This window comes from Pinus tabuliformis, chromosome 3_2 (assembly GCF_031772625.1).
Source record: "Pinus tabuliformis cultivar Carrire ecotype Pingquan chromosome 3_2, CPIR1, whole genome shotgun sequence".
NCBI classification, from domain to species: domain Eukaryota; kingdom Viridiplantae; phylum Streptophyta; class Pinopsida; order Pinales; family Pinaceae; genus Pinus; species Pinus tabuliformis.
Genome location: NC_142302.1, coordinates 1,090,479,701 through 1,090,502,169, shown reverse-complemented (window position 1 = coordinate 1,090,502,169; position 22,469 = coordinate 1,090,479,701).

Below are 22,469 nucleotides of genomic sequence, written 5' to 3'. Positions count from 1 at the left end.
GCGGGGCGGGGCGGCTAGGGGGTGGCCCTGCGCAGGCGGAGGGGGAGGGGTGGGGGAGGGGGAGGGGCGGCGAGGTGGGCCGGGTCGGGCGAGTGGGCTGGGTGGGCCGGGTCGGGTGGGGTAGGGCGGGTGGGCGGGTGGGGATGGGGTACGATAAGGGACGGGGGGGGGGGGGAATGGGGTAGGGTAGGGGGGGTAGGGGTATGGTGGGGGGATGGGGGGGGGGGGTAGGATAGGGGGCGTGGGGGGGCAATGGGGGGGGGGGGGGGGGGGGGGGTAGGGGTAGGGTAGGGGGGATGGGGGGGGGTAGGATAGGGGGCGTCGGGGGGGTAGGGGTAGGATGGTGGTGTAGGGTGGGGGCGTCGGGGGGAAATGGGGGGGGGGGGTAGGGTGGCGTGATGGGGGGTAGGATAGGGGGCAGAGGGGGGGGAATGGGGTAGGCCGCGGGTGGGGAATAGGGCGGAGTAAGGGTAGGGCGCGGGTAGGGTGTAGGGGGAGGGGGGGATAAGGGTTGGGGGGTGGGGTAGGGGCGCGCGTGGTGTGGGGAGTGGTGGGCGCAGTGGGGAGGGCGGCCGCGGGGAGGTGTAGGGGGTTTGGGGGCGGGGGATGGGGGGGAGGGGGTTTTGGGGGCGGGGGTGTGGGGGGACGGTAGGGGGTGGGGTGAGGGAAAGGGAGGGGGGCGAGGAGGGGGGGAAGCTTAGGGGGTTGTGGGGGGCGTGTGGGTAGGGGCTCGCCCACACTTGCCTAAATGTCTACTTAGCCTCATTATCCCTCACTTGACCTCCCGCTCGCCCATCGACCCGCCTGCCCGTTAGAGGTGGCTGGGCAATTCTGATTATACAAATAAAAAATTTATGGTATATTTTTGTTATTAATTTAAGTTAATATGTTTTTTTTATTTACTAATTTATGTGTTTTTTTAAGGAAAATGGCATCAAGGAAAATTTATGTGAATCTTTCTGGACCAAAGAGTCTTAAAGGTGTATCTTCAAAAAACATTGGTGAACGAACTCCACCTAAGCTCATGCCTACAAATATTTCAAGTGCTTCAAGTGATAAGAAGCTAATCTCAGATTGGAAAAGTTCAAAAGAGGTGAAATTTCTATCGAGAGTCTGGTATGTAAAAGAAAGAGAGAGCACAACTGTGAATATATATCTATACATTGATATACCCCAAAATAATGAAAATTTGGAGGTGATGGGAAGAGTCATAGATATGTGTTCGGTACCAAACACTGAAGTTGTTTACGTACTTACAAAAGCTCCCAAGTCACATGAAAGGATTAAATACCGACTATCATATTCATTATATGACACGAGAGAGGTATCTACAAAGTTGTGTAAACAAATCGTAAATGAGATGACACAAAACATCGCAAGTATTGTTATTTGTATTTTTATTTTGCGTTTTGAAAGTGTCTCGCTATATTTTTTTAACTTTGTTTATATTAACATATGATATTTTGTTTGGCAGAATTTTGTTGAAAGCTGTTCAATTAGGTTGGGAGGCATTCATTTCATAGAGCGTGATATCATGAAAGTTGTCAGCCATTTTTACTCAATGTTAGAAGAAGATATGGAAAACATGGAAAATGTAGTAAATGGTGATGCTACAAAACTACATCCAAAGAATCAGAAAAAAAGGCCTCTGGTGGATAAATCTAGCAAGGGTAAACAAGTTACTTTTGAGGACAATGAAGTTGAAATTGACAATGAAGCATATGTTGCCATTACTGAAAATGACATTGGAACTAAAGAAGGTCGTAAAAGACCAAAAGTAACAATGCCCAAGAATAGATCTCTTGAGAATGTTATGACGAAAAAAAGTAGAGTTGAAAATCTTGAAGTAGTCATTACCAGCAGTCAAGAACCTAGTGAAACTTCAAAAGAAAGCAGAGAAATCATTACACCAGAAGCTGATTTAGATGATGGCATAATCAAAACAAAAAAAAATGCCATTCGACAGAATTTGACAAAGAGAAACTTAATTGATGGTGGTCGTACATTTCAGTTAAATGTCAGACAAACCTATAAGGCAAGTGAAAGACAATGCCAATATCAAATCAGAAAGCCACATCATCTGCATGTTCACAATTTGAAGACATTGATGAGGTACAATCCATATGCTCATGTGGTTAGTTATGTGCTTCTTGTTGATCCACTTCAAGTTCCCAACAAAGAAGCATTTGATAAGTCAAAATGTTTTGAATACAATTATTATGTGCTTGGGGGGAACCATTATGTTGAAGCTCAAAGACAATTGATGGAGGAATATCCTAATAACCCACGTTTTGAAACAATGAAATGTGTCATTTATGCTGGTTTAAATGAAACAGAAGCAAAGTTAGTGGCATTGGATCATAATTCAGATAATGAATATAGGATGTCTATGACTTTGATCCAAAAGGTTAGATTTATTCATAGTGAATTCCTAGAAAAATGTGGTGGGGATAAGATAAATATTACTGCAGATTTCCGAAAGGAATGTTGTATGGAAATAGGCTATCAAATTGAAGAGAAAACCAATTCAAAAGGTGGAAAAGACAGCAGATATAGCGATTTATTCAGAGGTATTGATAACATTTTCCAATTGACATTTAGAACTGGATATATTTGGAATTTGATTGATGACATTTTTAGCATGTGGGAAGACATTGACATTAAAAACCAGAGGGTCAAAAAGTCTAAGCCATTGATATGTAGCAACAATAAATCAGCTCCTGAACTGAAGCAACTTCCAGACGATATGACCATCACGCCTTGGAGGGCGATGCAAGGAGTGAAAGATGAAAAAATTTTCAAAACAATATTATCTCGTGTGAGGTCAGGGGAATTATCATTGGAAGAAATGTCTGAAGAATTTCAAAAGTAAGTTTGCTGAATTATTTTTACTTATTTCCAGGATTATAGTTATCTTTTAAATAAAACATGTTGTTATTGGTAGTATTTGTTATACATATCATTATATTAATTTTTTCTTACTTTATCTATGCAGTCACAAAGTTTACATGAAAATTCAGGAACAAATGATTAAACTGTTGAATGAAGATAGTCGGGATGATGTTGTACGCAACTATCCAGATTCAAGTTCTACATCAACATTAAAAGCTTTTTATCTTGCATTTAAAAAGGTAACTTGATTTATACATTCAGTTTTAATCATCTTTGTACTATTTTTAATTTAAAACTTACATATACATTTGTTTGTTTGGTAAAAGATGAAGTAAGAAGATAATGGATCACCAGACAGTTTCATTGAAAAAATAAAGATTGAAAGACTGAGAAAGCAACGTATTAAGAATGTTGTACTTGATCCAACTCTTAATCATTTCATTTGGAATGGGCTAGACACTATTCAATATCAAGTAATACAAGGCGACTGTGAAGACATTGCTAAACTCGTACCAAAAAGGGATTATGCCTTGGTTATTGCAGATATTCCCCATGGTTTCAATATTCCAAACATTTACTATGATAGTGACTCTTATACTTATCAAGCTTTTAATAAAGTGGTGGCGGGATTTATGGAAGTGACGTCATCACCATTATGGAGATTTGTGACATTTCATTCACACACAAAATTGGCAATGGTATTGTCAAGCTTCAAGGGGAAAACAAATTCAAGGATGCAGCTTACATGGTAAGATGTTTAAAAGTATATTTGATTAATGTTGAAAAATTCATTTATGTACAAGTTAATTGAACTTTTACTATTTTATGTTACAGGCAAAAGTCAAATCTTCTTAACAATGAAGATCAACAATTTATAAATGACTGTGAGTTCATTCATATTGATAGTTGGGCAAAAGATGATAGCCATATGTCTATGATTTTTAATCGGGTGGAGAGAAAGAGTCATAGCCAAATACTGACTTATGATGCTGTTGTGAGAAAACTAACATATGAAGACAAAGAAACGAAAGGAGAGATAGTTAACATTTATCAGAAACCACAATTATTGATTAACTATCTTATAGACATATGTTCAAATGAAGGAGATTGGGTTCTGGATTTATTTTCTGGCTCAGGTAGGTTTTGCCACATGGAATTGAATTTCAATATGTTCTTTTTTTTAATTAATATGTCATTGTACTAATTTACTTCATTATTTTTTTGTGCTTGATAATTAGGTACAACACTAACATGCTGCCTTCAAAAAGGAAGAAATTGCATTGCAATTGAGAAAGATCCATTACAATGCAATTTCATTCAGCAAAGAATTAATACTCTTCAATTTCTTCCAGATGAAATGCAAGAAATTGGGTTAAGGAAAGGGGACTTTAGTGAATCACGTGTGGCAAAAAAGGCAAAGGAACCCCAACCACCATTACATGGAATGTTTGGAAAGACATATATTGGGAGATTTGCAGACATCAAAGACCCATTAGAAGAGGAAATTGCGCAAAAGGAAGCAGAAAATATTGTGGAAGATGACAATGATGAAACTCTAGAGGACGAAGAGTTTGGATTACGTGACATTGTTGATTAAATTTAAGTTATACCTGGAAATCAAGCTTTGCAATGTTTTGACTCTCACATTTCATGAAAAGAATAATCAATGAATTAAAGTTGTTATGTGTTCAATATTTGTAATTTGTGATTTTCGCATTGATTTTTAAGTTAATTATTATTTTTTGAAAAAAAAAATTGTTATTATTATTTTTTTGACATGAAATTCATAAAAAAAAAACTATTATTTGACCATTTTTAGTTAATATTTTTGTATAAAAATTGTGATTTTGACATGTTAATTCTAGCAAAAAATTATCAAAACGTTTAGTTTTTTTGTTATATTTATGTTAAAAATGGTTATTTTTATGTCCATTGTTAAAAAATGTTGTTTTTTAGAAACAATTATTTCATGTGGATTGAAAAATTAATTAAGGATGTATAAATATGTAGATTATCTAAAATTCAAACTATCGACTTTCTAATTTAAAAACGCAAAACAATAAAAACCTCCCTAAAAAAAAAATTAAGATAGAGAACAAGAAAATATGAATAAAATGACGACTTCAAAAACTATCAAATTTAGAAAATAATTTTTCACATTTCACACACTAGAAAATTAAAAGTCAAAAAATAGGTCTTTTAAAAAAAGGGTGTGATGCAGAATACTTACTTTTTAAAATCAGCATGAAAATCACTACCATTCTAAAACTTGATTTCATCCTTGAACTTGAAAAAAATTAAAGTTCCAAAAACCATGTTCTAAAAAAAACATGTGTATTCTGCATCACCACTTTTGAAAATGGGGTCATTTTTTTGCTATCTCTATGAAACGGGTAACAGTATCAGTTCCCGTTTCAAAGTTTACATTGTTTTGATTTGGGGTAGCATCGGATGTGCTCTAGCCACGAAAATTGGTGGAGAGGCTAAAGCATATGGGATCTCTAATACCCATAAAGGGTTTGGGCATATTCTAAACACTGAGGGAGACCAGTCAGTTCAATTTCTGGAGCGGGGTTAGCTGAGAAATTGAACCAGTGGTCTAGAGAGCAGTCAGGAGGCAACAAGAACGGAACATAGAGACGGGAGATCAACACATAGGCAGAAGAGGCAGACACATGGCCAGAGAAAGCCACGCAGAGGCAGCAGAGACTGTGCAGTGGCAAACAGGGCCTGCGTCATCCACGCAGAGGTTGCAGGAGTGACGCAGAAGGCTAGAAAGGTTGCACAGAGTCTTAACAGGCTTATGCAAAGGGTTTTCAGGTCACGCAAAGGTCAGAAGGGCCGACGCTGGGTTCAGAAGAAGTGCTGGAAAATTTGTCTATATGTGGGTAAGCTAGTTTGGCACCCTGTTGTACTAGAAAATTGCTGAATAATAAAATCCTCCCTTGTTGCACCGGTTTTCCCACATTGGATTTTTCCGGGGACATTAGTCCAAAATAACTGTGTTAATGTGTTGATTCTTATGCATATGTTTGTTCCTGTATTACGGTGTGATATCTGCAGCAGCATTTATTTTAATGTTTGTTGAAGTAATTTCATGAATAAATTATGGTGAAATAAGTAGGAAAAGTAAACCAGTTACTACAGTGATAAAAATTTCACATGGTATTAGATCTAGTAATCAAAGACAGAAACGGAAAATCAATTATGGGTCAAGATCACGATGCAGAGGCATCCACCTCAGGGGACTTGTTTAGTCAATTTAGTGTTAGCTAAATTGCTAGTATTTATTGTCAACCCGGGGCTCGTAAGCTGATGAAGTGAAGGTGTACTATATGTACTTAAGTATCCTCTTAGAGTTTTTCTTATCGTTGGGTTGTTGTTGTGGTTAATTAAGTTCCTAGATGGAATGAGAATTTATAAACAAGTGAGTGATGGTGTGTGTGTAAGTGAATTCTAAATGAGTGGAAGTGTGTGTTGAGTGATTTCTAACTATTTGCTTGAAAGGAAATACTTGGAAATAAATGAAATTGAAATGACTTGAAATAAACTTTGAAAGTAAATGACCACTACCAATGGTACTAGACACCGTTCAAGTTGTTTCCAAATAAAGGAAAAAGAATCACTTTTAGAACCCAAGAATGAAAGATGATCTCTTTCTAACTCAATGCCTCAAAGCACATGTACTGTGTAAAGCACGGAAAGAAAGTAGCTTAAGTGGAATTATAAAAGTGAGAAAAATATGCTTGAAAGACTAATGATAATAATATGCTATTCCTAATACTCTACTTCAGCCATATGTACTATGGGAAGCATGATTAGAAAGTAGTGAGGAAATAGTCTAGGAAACACTTTAAAATCAAAACTTCTACTTTAAAGACTAGTGGTAATGATTTACTCTTTCTAACTCAATACTTCAAAGCACATGTACTGTGTAAAGTAAGGAAAGAAAGTAGTTTAAAAACAGTCCAAAAAGTACCCAAACAAGCTGCAAGTTAGTAATATTTTGATCTTGAAAGATGTTAGCTTATGATGAAGATCATGCATATATGTAAACAGCTCTTTGAGAAATAAATTTAAAAACTAGCTATAAAGGCAAAAACAACACTTGAATTGTCAACTTAAAATACCATCAGCTGCAAAGCAAACACAACACATATAAAAATAAATCCCGGGCAAAAAGGAACCTGCAAAAGATAACACTGATCAGCTGAAAATAAAAGAAGACAAGTAAACAAAACTATACATTTTCAAGAAAGCAAATAAGGAAATGATAAAATGCTGCACAAGAAATACTCTACAAAAGGCTGAGATGGGCAGGGGCCCTCTGTCCATTCAACCATAAAAGACTTCAAATAGCTGGAAACTTCAAAACAGTGCTTGTATTTATTACTCCATTTGCAACAGGTCACAAAATAGAGTGCTGGAAAAAAACAGAGTTTACAACCGCTCCTTAATTCAACACAGTACAGCAAAATATTACCAATCAAAAGTCTTTTGAGCGTATGCAGACGCATCAATTTATAGGCTTTTCTAACCTATCTACGTGTACAACTAGTTAACAGAAAAACGAAAGACAGTCATGCGTATTAAAGGTCTGTTTTGACACATCACGGTTGCATAACGAGTTTGATGGTTCCTGTCATCATGGATCATAAATCCTGGTTGGATTGCGTTCCCTATCGCCTTCAGAACTTGGACAAATCGCTATTGGAGATGCCGTGACCGAACAGCCTTCAAACACCGTTGAACCACTTTGAGTTGACCGTGGTTAAACCTGCTTTGACCATGGCTGAAGGTGACGTGTATGGTTGAAACAATAGGATAGGAACCTCGACCATGATGATATCTAGGTGCCCATGTGGCCCGTCTAGCAATCTGACACGTGGATCATAGTGTTTAACAAAATGGCTGCAGGATCTCCAGATAGCTGCGGGATCATCAGATAGCTGCGGGATCCTGTAAGTATGTCAAAAAAACTAAACAAATAATCATCCATTAGCAAACTTGCTTGATCATGCTTATTGACACTGAATGTAATGATCTGAGAGGTTTTATGGTGGAAATGAGGCAAAAGTGCAGGAAAGATAAGGAAAAGTGAAGGAAAATGGTAGACAAATGGGTGTAAAATAGAGGTTCTACATACCCCCACTCCGAGGGTATTGCATGTCCTCATGCAATGAAAACACAATTCAGTCCATCTGCTGGGATGCCTCAGCCAGGACATCCAACCTCCTTCTCTTCCTCTGTGTAGAAAAATTAACCTTTGGCTTCTTGAACATACATTTGAATTTCAAGTTAATTAGGGCTCTGTTCAACCTTTGGCATCTTTTCTTCAACCTGCTGTGTTTCTTCTGCCACATGCTCATATGAAGGTAGGTATTATCTTGAATTGCCTTAGCAATGTCCGCTTGTTGCTTCATTTCCTCATTCCTTTGTTTAATGTGACGGTTCAACACTTCAAGCTCATAGATTTCCTTTTTAAGTGAATCTATTTGCTTCTCATAAGACAGAACATTACTTGGCCCAGCAGTTCTTTGCTCCAATGTCTCATAATAATTGTATACCTCCTGTTGCATTGGATCAATACTTGGTGATTTTCTTGGGCTACATTCTTGTTCAATTTCAGTTTCCATCTCTGGCTGGAATAGGCTGTATTCTCTTGGAGGAGTGGCTGCCTCACGTGATGATGGACTATCCTCAAGATTTACTTGTGTAGCACTCTTCTCAGGTGTGCTAAGGTCAACAAAGAGTGTCCTCATGGCTTTTGTTTTACCTTGCAACCTACTACTCCTTCTCAGAATGACATCACTTTGCATTTCTTTTTGTTCTTTCTCCTTTGGTTCTTGAACTTTTACTTCTTTGGAGTGGGCAGTTTTCTCAAGAAGTTTGGTTATCCTCTGTGCTAAAGGCTGGTTATCCTCTTCTTCACCACTAGAATGCTCTGTGGTCTGGTAAGTTTCTTGCACTATGGATTTCCCCTTATCTTGTTTTTGTTTCTTTTTGTCCTCTCTTTTCTTTTTGGCAGTTTCCTTAGCAAGTTCAGCGAGGGTTTCCGAGATGACCTCTTGAGCACTGTCTTCAGTGGGTTCAATCTCAGGTTCAGGATGATGGACTTCTATTTCTTCTACAGTTTGTCCTTCAAAGACATCAGTCTCAGAGATACTTTCCCTTCTCTTCTTTCTACTCTTTCTAGGTATAGAAGACTCTCCAGGCTCTGCAAAATGATTCCTTACAAGGAATTTTTCCCATGTGTCTCGTTTTTCTTTTAACTGTTCTTCTATCAATAACTTTACAAGACCATGGTGACAGAGGTAAGCTTCTACATTTCGTGGATTTCGTTGAGCCATGGAACACATTTTCCTAAGGCTTTGAAATAGGAAATAAGGAAGGTTTATATCATGCTCTCCTTGGAACTGAATCATAATTTTACCATGGTAGACATACATCACTCCAAATCTTCCTTCACAGGTGAAAAACTTTTGTACTAACAGCAATAAAGTTTTCCATTCATCTTTAACATGTGAAATTGGAATGCCTTTGGTAAAAACACTTGTGTCCATACCTGGATTTTTGAGAATCCTCTTCCATTGCTGATCTTGGACTGCCCGGTTTTTGAACCATCGTTCACCGGTCTGGGGTAGAGAAGTAGCCTTTGCTACACTTCCTTCGCTGACTGTGATTGTTACATCTCCCACCTCTGCCTGGCTTTCCTTATCCTTAAACAATCTAGCAAAAGCTTTGGTTACTTCCTTATGATAGCCCTTAAATTTTCTGATACATTGTAACCAATTAGCTCTTTGTAGTGCCTCCTCGACCTGAGGATATGCCTCCAAAAAATTCTCACCTTCCGGTTCAGCCCTCAGAAGCTTTCCCATTGACCCCTCGGTTCTGTTTATATACAAATCTGATGGTGACCTTACACAGTAACTTCGGGACTTCACACAGTAACTTTTTGTGAAACAGAGGATATACGGTGCGAAAACGGCTTTAGATACCGGGAATTTACGGATGGAATTGAGAGTTGAGCGGTGGAGTTAGCGTGGATATGGTAGAAATAGTGACTGACAGTCGCAATACGACTGTATCTCAGGTTTACGGCTGTATGGCAGAGGAGAAAAAAAACAGAGGATGGTAACCGTAGATAATGAAACACGGTAGATGATGGTAAGGAATGATAAACATGGAGGGTTTTGAAATTATGGACGGAGCGGCTACCTTCTTCGTTTTCTGATTATGGAGTGACACATGGCTTATGAAACGAGAGCAGAGAGACGTAGTGCGTTAGGTTACGTCATTAGGGTACAGGCCCTTAATGACGCACCACCGTAACAGCCATATGTAAAATGAAAACCTGTAGTGATTATGAACTGGTAGACGTGGAGGATTCGGAGATTTGTAGTTGCATGGGAGAAAGGAGAGTGGGTCATCATTACATTAAGTGGCCAATAAAACATAATCCAAGAAAAGTCGCATAATGAAATAACCATAAGTCTAGGTTTTTGAGCATACCTTGAATCATATTTTATTTGGCTTCTGATGATTTATTAACCTTTGTAAACATTTATTGCTAGCATATGATCTTTCTCCTGGTCTTTGATACTTCTGAGCTGTAAACGTTTTCTTCAGACACACTGTGTTTTTTTTTGTGTAGGTACAGAAGGCTGCAGGAAAGCTAATCAGCTGCAGGATCGTCAAACAGCTGCAGAATTGTAGTGAAGTCTTCTTAGCTGCAGAAAAACACTTTAGTTGCCAAAAAAAAACTTTATTAATGAAGTGAAATGGAGTGAAGAAATGAATGGATGAATGGATGAGTGAAAAACAGTGAGGTGGAGTGAAGAAATGAATGTATGAATGGATGAACGAAATAAATGGAATGGAAATGAAAGAGGGAAAGGGAGTTTTTTTTTTTCTTGGGAAAACATGAGGTGTCAGGTAACCCTGATTTTCACCTTATGTTTTCTGTATGAGACTGCCAATCAGAGATTGGTTTTCAGGCTCATACACTTATTTTTTCTTTTCCTTTTTTTTTTCTTTTTTTTCTTTTTTTTTTTCTTTTTTTTTTTCTTTTTTTTTTTTTTTTTTTTTTTTTTCAAATTGAAAGAAACAGAGATTTAGGCTGATGGAGGAGAAGAATTCTTCTCCACCAGCCTCATTCCAGAATCGTCTTGAAATAACTTAACAAACTCTTCTTTTGAGAGTGGCTTGTGGTAGACTTTTAACCGGTGGCCATTCACAATAAAGGGAGTTTGAAGTTCATCAATAGTCTTCACTCTAACTGCTCCATTGCTAAAGACTTCATCAATCTCATATGGCCCAAGCCAATGAGTTTGAAATTTTCCTTTGAAGTCTTTAAATTTCGAATCAAACAAGAGTGTCCAATCACCCTTTTGAAACTTCTTTTCCTTGATATGTCGATCATGCCATTTACTTCTTTGGTGCTGAACTAGATCGGTTCTTAGAATTGCATCTTGTCTCATTTCATCTAGTTCATTTAACTGGTCCATTCTGTGCTTCTGGGCTTCTGTTAAGCTCATCCCCAATTGAACTGCTGTCTTGAAGGTCTTGATTTGGAACTCAATGGGGAACAGGACTTCCTTCCCATAAACAAGTTCATAGGGAGAATGTCCTGTAGTGTTCCTCCATGTAGTTCTGTAGGCCCATAAGGCTTCAGGAAGCCTTTCTGCCCAATCTCTTCTATGAAGATGAACAGTCTTTGTGATGATGCTTTCAAGAACTTTATTTGTAGATTCTACTTGACCATTCGCTTGCGGATGGTATGGAGTAGATGTTCTATGCTTAATCTTATATTCCTCCATCAGCTTTTCCACCATCCTTGATGTAAATTGGCTTCCCTGATCTGTTACAATTTCTCTTGGGACACCAAAACGAGTGAAAATATCCTTGAAAAGAAATTGAACAACTGAATTTTCAGTAGCAGAAGTTAATGCTATAGCTTCTACCCACTTGGTAACATAATCAGTACAAACCAGTATATATTTATTTTGCTTGGATGGCGGATTAATTGGTCCAACAAAATCTAGAGCCCATTTCTCGAAAGGTTCGATGCATACCTGTGGCTGTAGTGGCATTTCATTTGAAAGAGTTGGTCTCCCAGTTCTCTGACAACTGTCACACCTTTTAACATATTGCTTTGCATCCTTAAAGAGAGAAGGCCAATAATATCCTGATGAAAGGATTTTATAGGCAGTCCTCTTATCAGAAAAATGTCCGCCACAAGGTTCGTCATGACATGCTTTAAGGATGTCAGGCATCTCATCCTCTCGTACACATCTTCTGATCATCAAATCTGGCCCTGTTCTGAACAATTCATTAGAGATCCAAGAATAAAGTGAACTATCCTGAATGATTTTCCTTTTCTCATTAGGAAATAAATGTAAAGGTAATTTTCCAGTAACTAAATAATTAGCAATATCAGCATACCAAGGGGTTTTGGTAGTTACTGCAAACAAATACTCATCTGGAAATTTGTCCTCTACCGGAGAGTCCTCATTAGTGTTTTGGATTCTAGACAAGAAGTCAGCTACTGTGTTCTGCTTACCTGGTCGATCTAACACAGTTATGTTGAATTCTTGTAAAAGCAAAAGCCATCTTGTAACTCTACCATTAGTGACTGGTTTGTTCATAAGGTATCTAATGGCAGAGTGATCAGTGTGGACAAAGGTTTCATAGCCGGTTATATAGTGTCTAAACTTGTTTATAGCATGAACAACGGCTAGAAACTCCTTTTCAGTAACAGTATAATTTAACTCAGTAGGAGTCAAATTCTTACTCGTGTAATAAATGGCATAAGGGATCAAATCCTTTTGTCCCAAAACAGCTCCTAAAGCTGTATCTGAAGCATCAGTAGAAATGTGGAAAGGGAGTTTCCAATTTGGACCCCTTAAAATGGGTGCTTCAGATATTCTAGATTTTAAAGCTTCAAAGGCAGATTGACATTCAGGATCCCACTTAAATTCACAATCTTTGGTAAGTAATTTGAAAAGAGGGGATGCTATCTTTGTGAAGTTTTCAATAAATCTTCTGTAGTAACCAGTAAACCCAAGAAAACTTCTAACATCTCTTTGGCAATTTGGAACAGGTAACTTAGAGATGACTTCTACTTTAGATCTATCAACTTTGATTCCATCTCCTGAAATATGATGTCCTAAAACAATCCCTTCAGTAAACATCATAAAACACTTTTCATGACTTAAAGAAAGATTTGTTTCCTTACATCTTACCAGTACTTTTTCCAAATTTGCCAAAGTTTCTTCAAATGTATTACCATAGACTGTGAAATCGTCCATGTAAACCTCTACACAATCATGAATCAGATCTGAGAAAATTCCTAGTACAGCCCTTTGGAATGTGGCTGGTGCATTGCATAAACCAAAAGGGAGTACTCGATAGGCAAATGTCCCCCAAGGACAAGTAAAGGTGGTTTTGTCTTGATCTTCAGGTGCTACCTGAATCTGATTGTAACCACTAAAACCATCCAAGAATGAGAAATACTTTTTACCTGCTAAAGTGTCTAATACCTGATCAATAAAAGGTAGAGGAAAATGATCCTTTAAGGTTGCCTTGTTCAATTCTCGATAGTCAATGCAAACTCTCCATTTACCATTCTTTTTGGGTACTATAACCAAGGGAGAAACCCATTGGCTATCTGAAATGGGGTAAATGAAGTTTACCTTGAGCAATTTCTGAAGTTCTTCTTTCACAATTTCCCTAAGATTTGGATTCATCCGTCTTTGTGGCTGCCTAATAGGTCTGCTGTTTTCTTCAATGTAAATATGATGAATACAAGTCTTAGGGTTGATTCCTTTCATGTCGGTATATTCCCATGCAAAGGCAGTGGAATGTTTTTGCAACAGTTTAGTTAATTCTTCTTGTTGTAGTCTTCCCAAGTTTTTGTTAATGTTTAATGTTTTTCCTGGAAAGATTTCAACTGAAGAACTACCAAACTCTTCCATTGAGAAGAGAGACATTTGTCTAGAGGAGATATATTCAATATCTGCATCTAACTGGAATTGTGAAGAGTCATATTCTAAAGGTGCCTCAAAATTTTCTAATGTATTTAGAATTTGACTGTCCTCACTGATTTCAGAGATGGTTAGAACAGGTTGAAGAGTTTCCTCATCATTAATCCACTCATCTTCTCCTATTTCTGTTATTGCCTTTGCGGGAGGATACAAGTTGAATTTCTTGGTAGAATTACCATCTGATATATACATGTCTCCCGACCTACAACTTATGAAAGCATCAGCTGTGGCCAGCCAAGGTCTTCCTAAAATAAGAGGATGTCCTCCTAGATTGTTCTTGGGAGTTAAAATCATAAAATCAACTGGATACTCCCAAGAGTCTAGTGAGACTGGAATGTCTTCCAATACACCATCAGGTTTAATGATTGATCTGTCTGCAAGTTGCAGCAAAGTAGGTGTAAAGAGAAGATTAGGAAGTTTTAACTGATCCATGGTCTGTCTACTCATAATGTTGATAGCGGCTCCTAAGTCAATCAAAGTATTTGGGATTTCAACCCCATTGATATGAGTTTTAACAATAGGGCTACCGGGATCTACATATTTTTGCATGGTAATTTTACCCATCATAATGTCTGCAATCTTTCCAACTAGATGTATCCTTTTTGTGTCTCTGGTTCTTTTTATTGTTTTTTTCAAACTCATCTCCTTTATTGTCTTTGCTAGAATGGGAATCTTTTTAATGGCTGTTAACAAGGGGATCTTGATACAGACATTTTTTAATTCATCTAGAAAGCTATAGTCAGGCAACCAAATCTGCTTCTCCACTCCTTTATCAATTTGCAATCTTTCAGGAAAAGGAGGAATAGTTGAAGATGTAGGTTGCTCTACTAAGGGAGTTGATTCTTTTTCTTTTTCTTTAATGCTTGGGTTTTGAAGGGATACTTCAGAACCTTTATTGGCTTTGAGAGATTCTTCCTCAGAAATGCTTGGTTGTTGAGTACTTGTAGAAGGTTGGTCTAAGATTCTACCTGATCTGAGTTGGACCTCATTGAGAGGGACAACCATATAGGTAGGGAATGGTTGACCTTCCATAAGTGGTTGACCTTCCATCACATAAGCATTTTGAGGATTCCTATTATTGGGGTTTGGTTGAGGTTGAGAGGGAAGTTGATTTGGCCTCTGCTGAGATTGTAACAAGAGTTGAGAATTTTGATTTTGTGGAGGAGATTGTTGTTGAGGGAATGGTAATGACAATTGTTGACCTTGATTTGGAAGTTGGGGAGCTTGCTGATTCTGAAAGGATTGAGGATATTGATAGAATTGGGCAAATCTCCCATAAGGATTTTGCATTTGCATGCTTTGCAACCATGCTTGGAAAGGATTTTGTGGTTGTGACCAAGGTTGTTGCCAAGGATTCCAATTTGGTGGGGGCTGGAAATTCATAGAGTTGTTAGACCCTTGATTTTGCTGCCCCTGCCAAGGTTTCCTTGCAACAAAACAAAGAGATTCAAGCGTACTTGGATCTTCTTGAAAGACTGCTTTGAGGCCAGGGATTGAAGGACATTCCTTGGTCTCATGGGTTTCTGAGCAAATTACACAGGTTTCCACAACTTGTGCTTCCAAGGGACATTCCCTTAAAGCATGCTTCTTTCTACACTTCGGGCAAAAAATGGTCATAGCCTCGGCTTCTGCCTTTTGTTTATTCTGAATCTTAAGGGTATCAATTTGTTCACTAAGACTCCCTAAGATGTCAGTTTTAAATTCATCTAGCATATTACCAATTTCAGCCCTACTCACTGATCCTGTTGCAGATTTATTTGCCCTAAGGAGAGAAGGATCTCTAGGCCCTTTTTGAGTTTTTGATTTGCCTCTTGAGAGATGGGTACATAGTTCTGCTATCTCACTGAGAGGAAGTTGAGAAATATCCCCTTTCCCCATCATGTTTAAGATATCTATCCACTCATCCCTAATGGCTTTTAATAAGAGGGCTTTTAAGGTCTCTTCATCCAAGGTGCTCATTTTTGCTCTTTTTAGATTATATTGAAATCTCTCAAGTAAATCTTCTAAGCTCTCATCTTCTTTTTGCATCATTTTAAAAACTTCACCCTTATGATCAGTAGGCATACAATAGTCCAAATACCTATCCAAAAAGGTTTGTTTCATTTCATCCCAGGTCCTAATGGACTGAGTAACTAATCCCATGAACCATTTCAAGGCTTGATCTTTTAATGTTGATGGGAACAGTTTGAGTTTCTGAGTATCATCCAGATAGTCATAAGTTCGACACACAACTTCAAATTCAAACAAGAATGTTTCAGGGTCCTCAGTTCTTAATCCATGAAAATTTGGGAGAACGGATGGTGAGATATTTTTCATAGTGGCTCGGGAATCCTCATCAACAATGGGAAACCCAAATGTGTTATCTCCATCTCTATTTCCACCAATGGGACCTCTACCTCCTCCATTGTTATTGTTATTTCCTCCCCCTCCTCTACCTCTACCTCTACCGCCTCCTTCTTCTTCTGCCATGATGATTCTCCTAGGGATTTCAAAATCTTCTGGTTCTTCTACAAAGGGTGAATGAGAAGAGATTTCTCCTTCCTCTTCAGGTGAGTCTATTTCCTCAATTACAATTGGTTGTCTGGTAGGGGAAAGAGAAGAGTCTCTTCCTAGTTCAAACTCAATAGAAGGTATAGGAGAGTCAACTCTTGGTTCTTGAATTTCAGGACTAGGAGTTTCGGTTGGAGATAAGGGAGGTATCTCTTGTCTATCTCTTGAAGCAGATGGACTTGTAAAAATTGAACTTCGAGCTCTAGCTAAAAACCTTCCCCTAGAATCTCTAGCTCTATGCATGTCATTTTTATTTTATCCTCAAGTCAAGTTAAATAGTTCCTTTTCTGATCTTCCAGTTCACTCTAGGTGCAAGAAGAGAGCATACTTAAGAAACTATTAGATTAATAACTTTCTCCTTTCTGATCCTCCAGATCACTTCAAAGTGCAAGAGGAGAGCATACTTAGATAGGTTATTAACTGCTTTCCTTGAAGTTGTTGTTTTTTTATATTTTTTTTTCTTCTAAGAATATGGCTACTTAATTTCACTTCCCCGGCAACGGCGCCAAAATGTTTAGTCAATTTAGTGTTAGCTAAATTGCTAGTATTTATTGTCAACCCGGGGCTCGTAAGCTGATGAAGTGAAGGTGTACTATATGTACTTAAGTATCCTCTTAGAGTTTTTCTTATCGTTGGGTTGTTGTTGTGGTTAATTAAGTTCCTAGATGGAATGAGAATTTATAAACAAGTGAGTGATGGTGTGTGTGTAAGTGAATTCTAAATGAGTGGAAGTGTGTGTTGAGTGATTTCTAACTATTTGCTTGAAAGGAAATACTTGGAAATAAATGAAATTGAAATGACTTGAAATAAACTTTGAAAGTAAATGACCACTACCAATGGTACTAGACACCGTTCAAGTTGTTGCCAAATAAAGGAAAAAGAATCACTTTTAGAACCCAAGAATGAAAGATGATCTCTTTCTAACTCAATGCCTCAAAGCACATGTACTGTGTAAAGCACGGAAAGAAAGTAGCTTAAGTGGAATTATAAAAGTGAGAAAAATATGCTTGAAAGACTAATGATAATAATATGCTATTCCTAATACTCTACTTCAGCCATATGTACTATGGGAAGCATGATTAGAAAGTAGTGAGGAAATAGTCTAGGAAACACTTTAAAATCAAAACTTCTACTTTAAAGACTAGTGGTAATGATTTACTCTTTCTAACTCAATACTTCAAAGCACATGTACTGTGTAAAGTAAGGAAAGAAAGTAGTTTAAAAACAGTCCAAAAAGTACCCAAACAAGCTGCAAGTTAGTAATATTTTGATCTTGAAAGATGTTAGCTTATGATGAAGATCATGCATATATGTAAACAGCTCTTTGAGAAATAAATTTAAAAACTAGCTATAAAGGCAAAAACAACACTTGAATTGTCAACTTAAAATACCATCAGCTGCAAAGCAAACACAACACATATAAAAATAAATCCCGGGCAAAAAGGAACCTGCAAAAGATAACACTGATCAGCTGAAAATAAAAGAAGACAAGTAAACAAAACTATACATTTTCAAGAAAGCAAATAAGGAAATGATAAAATGCTGCACAAGAAATACTCTACAAAAGGCTGAGATGGGCAGGGGCCCTCTGTCCATTCAACCATAAAAGACTTCAAATAGCTGGAAACTTCAAAACAGTGCTTGTATTTATTACTCCATTTGCAACAGGTCACAAAATAGAGTGCTGGAAAAAAACAGAGTTTACAACCGCTCCTTAATTCAACACAGTACAGCAAAATATTACCAATCAAAAGTCTTTTGAGCGTACGCAGACGCATCAATTTATAGGCTTTTCTAACCTATCTACGTGTACAACTAGTTAACAGAAAAACGAAAGACAGTCATGCGTATTAAAGGTCTGTTTTGACACATCACGGTTGCATAACGAGTTTGATGGTTCCTGTCATCATGGATCATAAATCCTGGTTGGATTGCGTTCCCTATCGCCTTCAGAACTTGGACAAATCGCTATTGGAGATGCCGTGACCGAACAGCCTTCAAACACCGTTGAACCACTTTGAGTTGACCGTGGTTAAACCTGCTTTGACCATGGCTGAAGGTGACGTGTATGGTTGAAACAATAGGATAGGAACCTCGACCATGATGATATCTAGGTGCCCATGTGGCCCGTCTAGCAATCTGACACGTGGATCATAGTGTTTAACAAAATGGCTGCAGGATCTCCAGATAGCTGCGGGATCATCAGATAGCTGCGGGATCCTGTAAGTATGTCAAAAAACCTAAACAAATAATCATCCATTAGCAAACTTGCTTGATCATGCTTATTGACACTGAATGTAATGATCTGAGAGGTTTTATGGTGGAAATGAGGCAAAAGTGCAGGAAAGATAAGGAAAAGTGAAGGAAAATGGTAGACAAATGGGTGTAAAATAGAGGTTCTACAGGACTCACGCAGATTTTAAGAAGATTGCACAAGAGAAGGAGATTTCGATTTCTCTGTGTTAGCTTCCAGGCTGGAAGAAGAAGTGGCGTGCATGACTAGTGTTGCATCATCAAAAGTATGGTACATAGACAATGGAGCCTCGTGGCATATGGTGGGAATCAGGGAGTGTTTCTCAAAATATCGAGAAGAGAAAATGAACTTTCAAATCACCATGGGGAACAAGGCAAAGTGTACTCAAGTAGGAAAGGGTACCATAGTTTTTCAGACAGAATCGGGAGAGCAGTTCCGTGCCACAAATGTGTTGCATGTACTTGGATTAGGGATGAACTTACTTTCCATATCACAACTACAAGGCAAGGGCTATGACGTCTACTTCATCAAGGAAAAGGTATACGTCAAACGCTCGAGTTGGAGAAAGAAAGTGCAGATTGGGATCAAAAGCAATCGGTTGTATAGATTACAACTAGAATCACCAATGGCACTAATAGGCAGTCATGGGGACAAGGACTTGAATGAACTATGGCACAGAAGGATGGGTCACTTGCACCATGGAGCTCTGAGAATTCTCAGGAGCACTGTAACAAGAGTTCCAGATCTGAGTACAAAACGAGATGATGTATGCAGGGGATGCGCTCTAGGAAAGTATGCCAAGGCGGCATTTCCTAGGAGCAAACACAGGGCTAAGAGTGTACTAGGATTGATACAGTCATATATCTACGGGCCTATGTCCATTAAAGCTCTCAGCGGTGCCGATTATTTCCTTACCTTCATTGATGACCACTCGAGGAAAACTTGGATTTATTTTCTGAAAACCAAGGATGAAGTTTTATGTCGTTTCAAGGAGTTCAAGGCTCTGGTGGAGAATCTGTCTGGGAAGAAAATAAAAGTCTTGCACTCAGATAATGGTGGAGAGTACATCAATAAGGAATTCAATGATTATTGTGCTAAGGAGGGCATCAGAAGAGAGTGGACAACTCCCTACAATCCGGAGCATAATGGGGTGGCAGAAAGGAAAAACATGACTATTATAGAAGCAATTAGGGCCATGATGTATGATCAGGATATGCCAAAATTCCTGTGGACGAAAGAATGCAACACAGTTGTCTACATTCAGAACAAGACTACTCGTCAAGCTTTGGGAAAGATTACTCCAAAGAAAGTCTTCACTGGGAAGACGCTTGAAGTCAATCATTTTAGGATATTTGGGAGTTTAGCATATTGCCGCATACCCGAAGAAAACAGGAAGAAGCTGGATCAGACTGCATAAAAGGGATATCTAGTGGGATATATCGAGAATGATAAGGCATATAGAATCTATCTTCCAGGGAGCATGAAGGTAGTAGTACGAGGAGATGTAAAGTTCAAGGAGGACAGAGCTTTCAGAAGATCTCACGAAATGGCTTCCGAGGAGCAGTCGAAAGAGGATCTGTTGGTCATGTCTCTTCAACCAACGAAAGTGAAGAATTCTTCCTCAGGTAAGGAAGATTCTCAGGATGAGGAGGAGGAGCGAATAGAAGCACTTGCCGGCAGAGGAAGAACTAGTAAGGAACTTCATCAGATTCTCCATGATGCAAAGAACTTCATCGGTGAGCCAAGGAACAGTAAGAGGGAGCGAAAACAACCAAACAGATATCAGGCATTAGTAGCTCCGAATGGAGACCCTGCCAGTTTCAAGAAGGCAACTCAGCATCAGGTCTGGCTAGATGCGATGGTAGAGGAGTATAACTCCATAATGGTGAATGATGTCTAGGAGGAGGTGTCAAGGCCTTAAGACAAATCTATGGTAGGTTCAAGATGGATCTACAAGATCAAATATGTTGTGGACGACAATGTTGAGAAATACAAGGCCAAGTTTGTGGCTAAGGTGTATGCTCAAAAGGAAGGGATTGACTATGAGGAGACCTTCGCCCTGGTGGCCAGGTATACATCTATTAGGACCGTGATATCTCTTGCAGCCCAGATGGGATGGGAGATCCATCAGATGGATGTCAAGACGACACTTCTGAACGGTTTAATAGAAGAAGAGGTATACATTGAATAACCAGAGGGCTTTGAAACTCATGAGAATAAGTCTCATGTATGCAGACTAAAGAAAGCCTTGTATGGGTTGAAGTAGGCACCGAGAGTATCGTATGGTCGAATAAATGGCTACTTGTAAAAGATGGGGTTTATCAAGAGTGACGCAGATCCGAATCTCTACTATCTGGTCATAGAGAACGAGCCACTTATCTTAGTATTATATGTGGATGATCTCTTTCTAACAGGATCATCTAGACTCATTGAGGATTGCAAGAAGAATCTAGCCATAGAGTTCGATATGAAGGATCTGGGACGAATGCACTACTTCCTAGGGTTGGAAGTTTGGCAACAGAAAAGGAGAAATCTTCCTTGGGCAAGGGAGGTATGCTACAGAAATCCTGAAAAGGTTCTGGATGGGAGACTGTAGACCTATGGCTACGCCAATTATCACCAACAGGAAGAAGATTGATGCATCAGAAGACAAGGATGTCGATCCCACCCTATACCGGTAGTTGATAAGGTCCCTGATGTATTTGGTCAATACCAGGCTAGATATTTTCTACGCTGTCAACACCCTCAGTCAGTTCATGGTGGAACCAAAGAGGACACACTTGGTAGCAACCAAACACGTTTCAGGTATTTACAGGGAACAATTGATTATGGACTCTTATACACCAAGGGGAAGGATATCATGTTGAGTGGATTTACTTATGCAGATTGGGCAGGAAGTTTAGTGGACCAGAAAAGTACCTCTGGGTACTATTTCAACATTGGATCAGGAATGACCTTCTGGTGCAGTGGGAAACAAAACTCTGTGGCTTTGAGCTCATCTGAGGCAGAATATATGGCAGCAAGCACAACTTCGTGTGAGGCCATATGACTTAGAAAACTGTTGGTGAACCTATTCAGAAGAAATATGGAGGCGACCAGGATCTTGTGTGATAATCAGAGTTGCATCAAACTCTTTAAGAATCCAGTGTTTCACGATAGGTTGAAGCATATTGATATCTGGTGTCACTTTGTTAGAGACTGTGTCCAACGAGGAGCTGTACAGTTGAGCTACACTCCTACAGGAGAACAGGTGGCAGATATCCTCACCAAGGCCCTTGGAAAGTCAAAATTTAACTACTTCAGGGAAAATATGGGTATGGTAAAGAGCCCTTTCAGAAGTAGAAATGAGTGTGTTAGCAGCACGAATGAAGAGGGAGTTGCAGTGCAGATGCAGTGTTGGGAGAAAGGACCAGTAACAGCACATATGCAGAGGGATTTACAGTGCGGATGCAGTGTTGGGAGAAAGGACCAACAATGGCAGCAGTGGTAGTAGCAAAGTCATGGGTAGCAGTAAAGGATGCAACAGTGTAGAGGATGTTGGGTAGGGAGGCTTAACATCAGCACAGGGACCAATGTCGGATGATCAAGGTGATACTCAATGAGGAGTATTACTAGAGCACAATCCTCGCTAAGAGGGAGTGTTGATTTGGGGTAGCATCAGATGTGATCTAGCCATGACAATTGGTGGATAAGCTAAAGCACATGAGATCTCCAATACCCAGAAATGG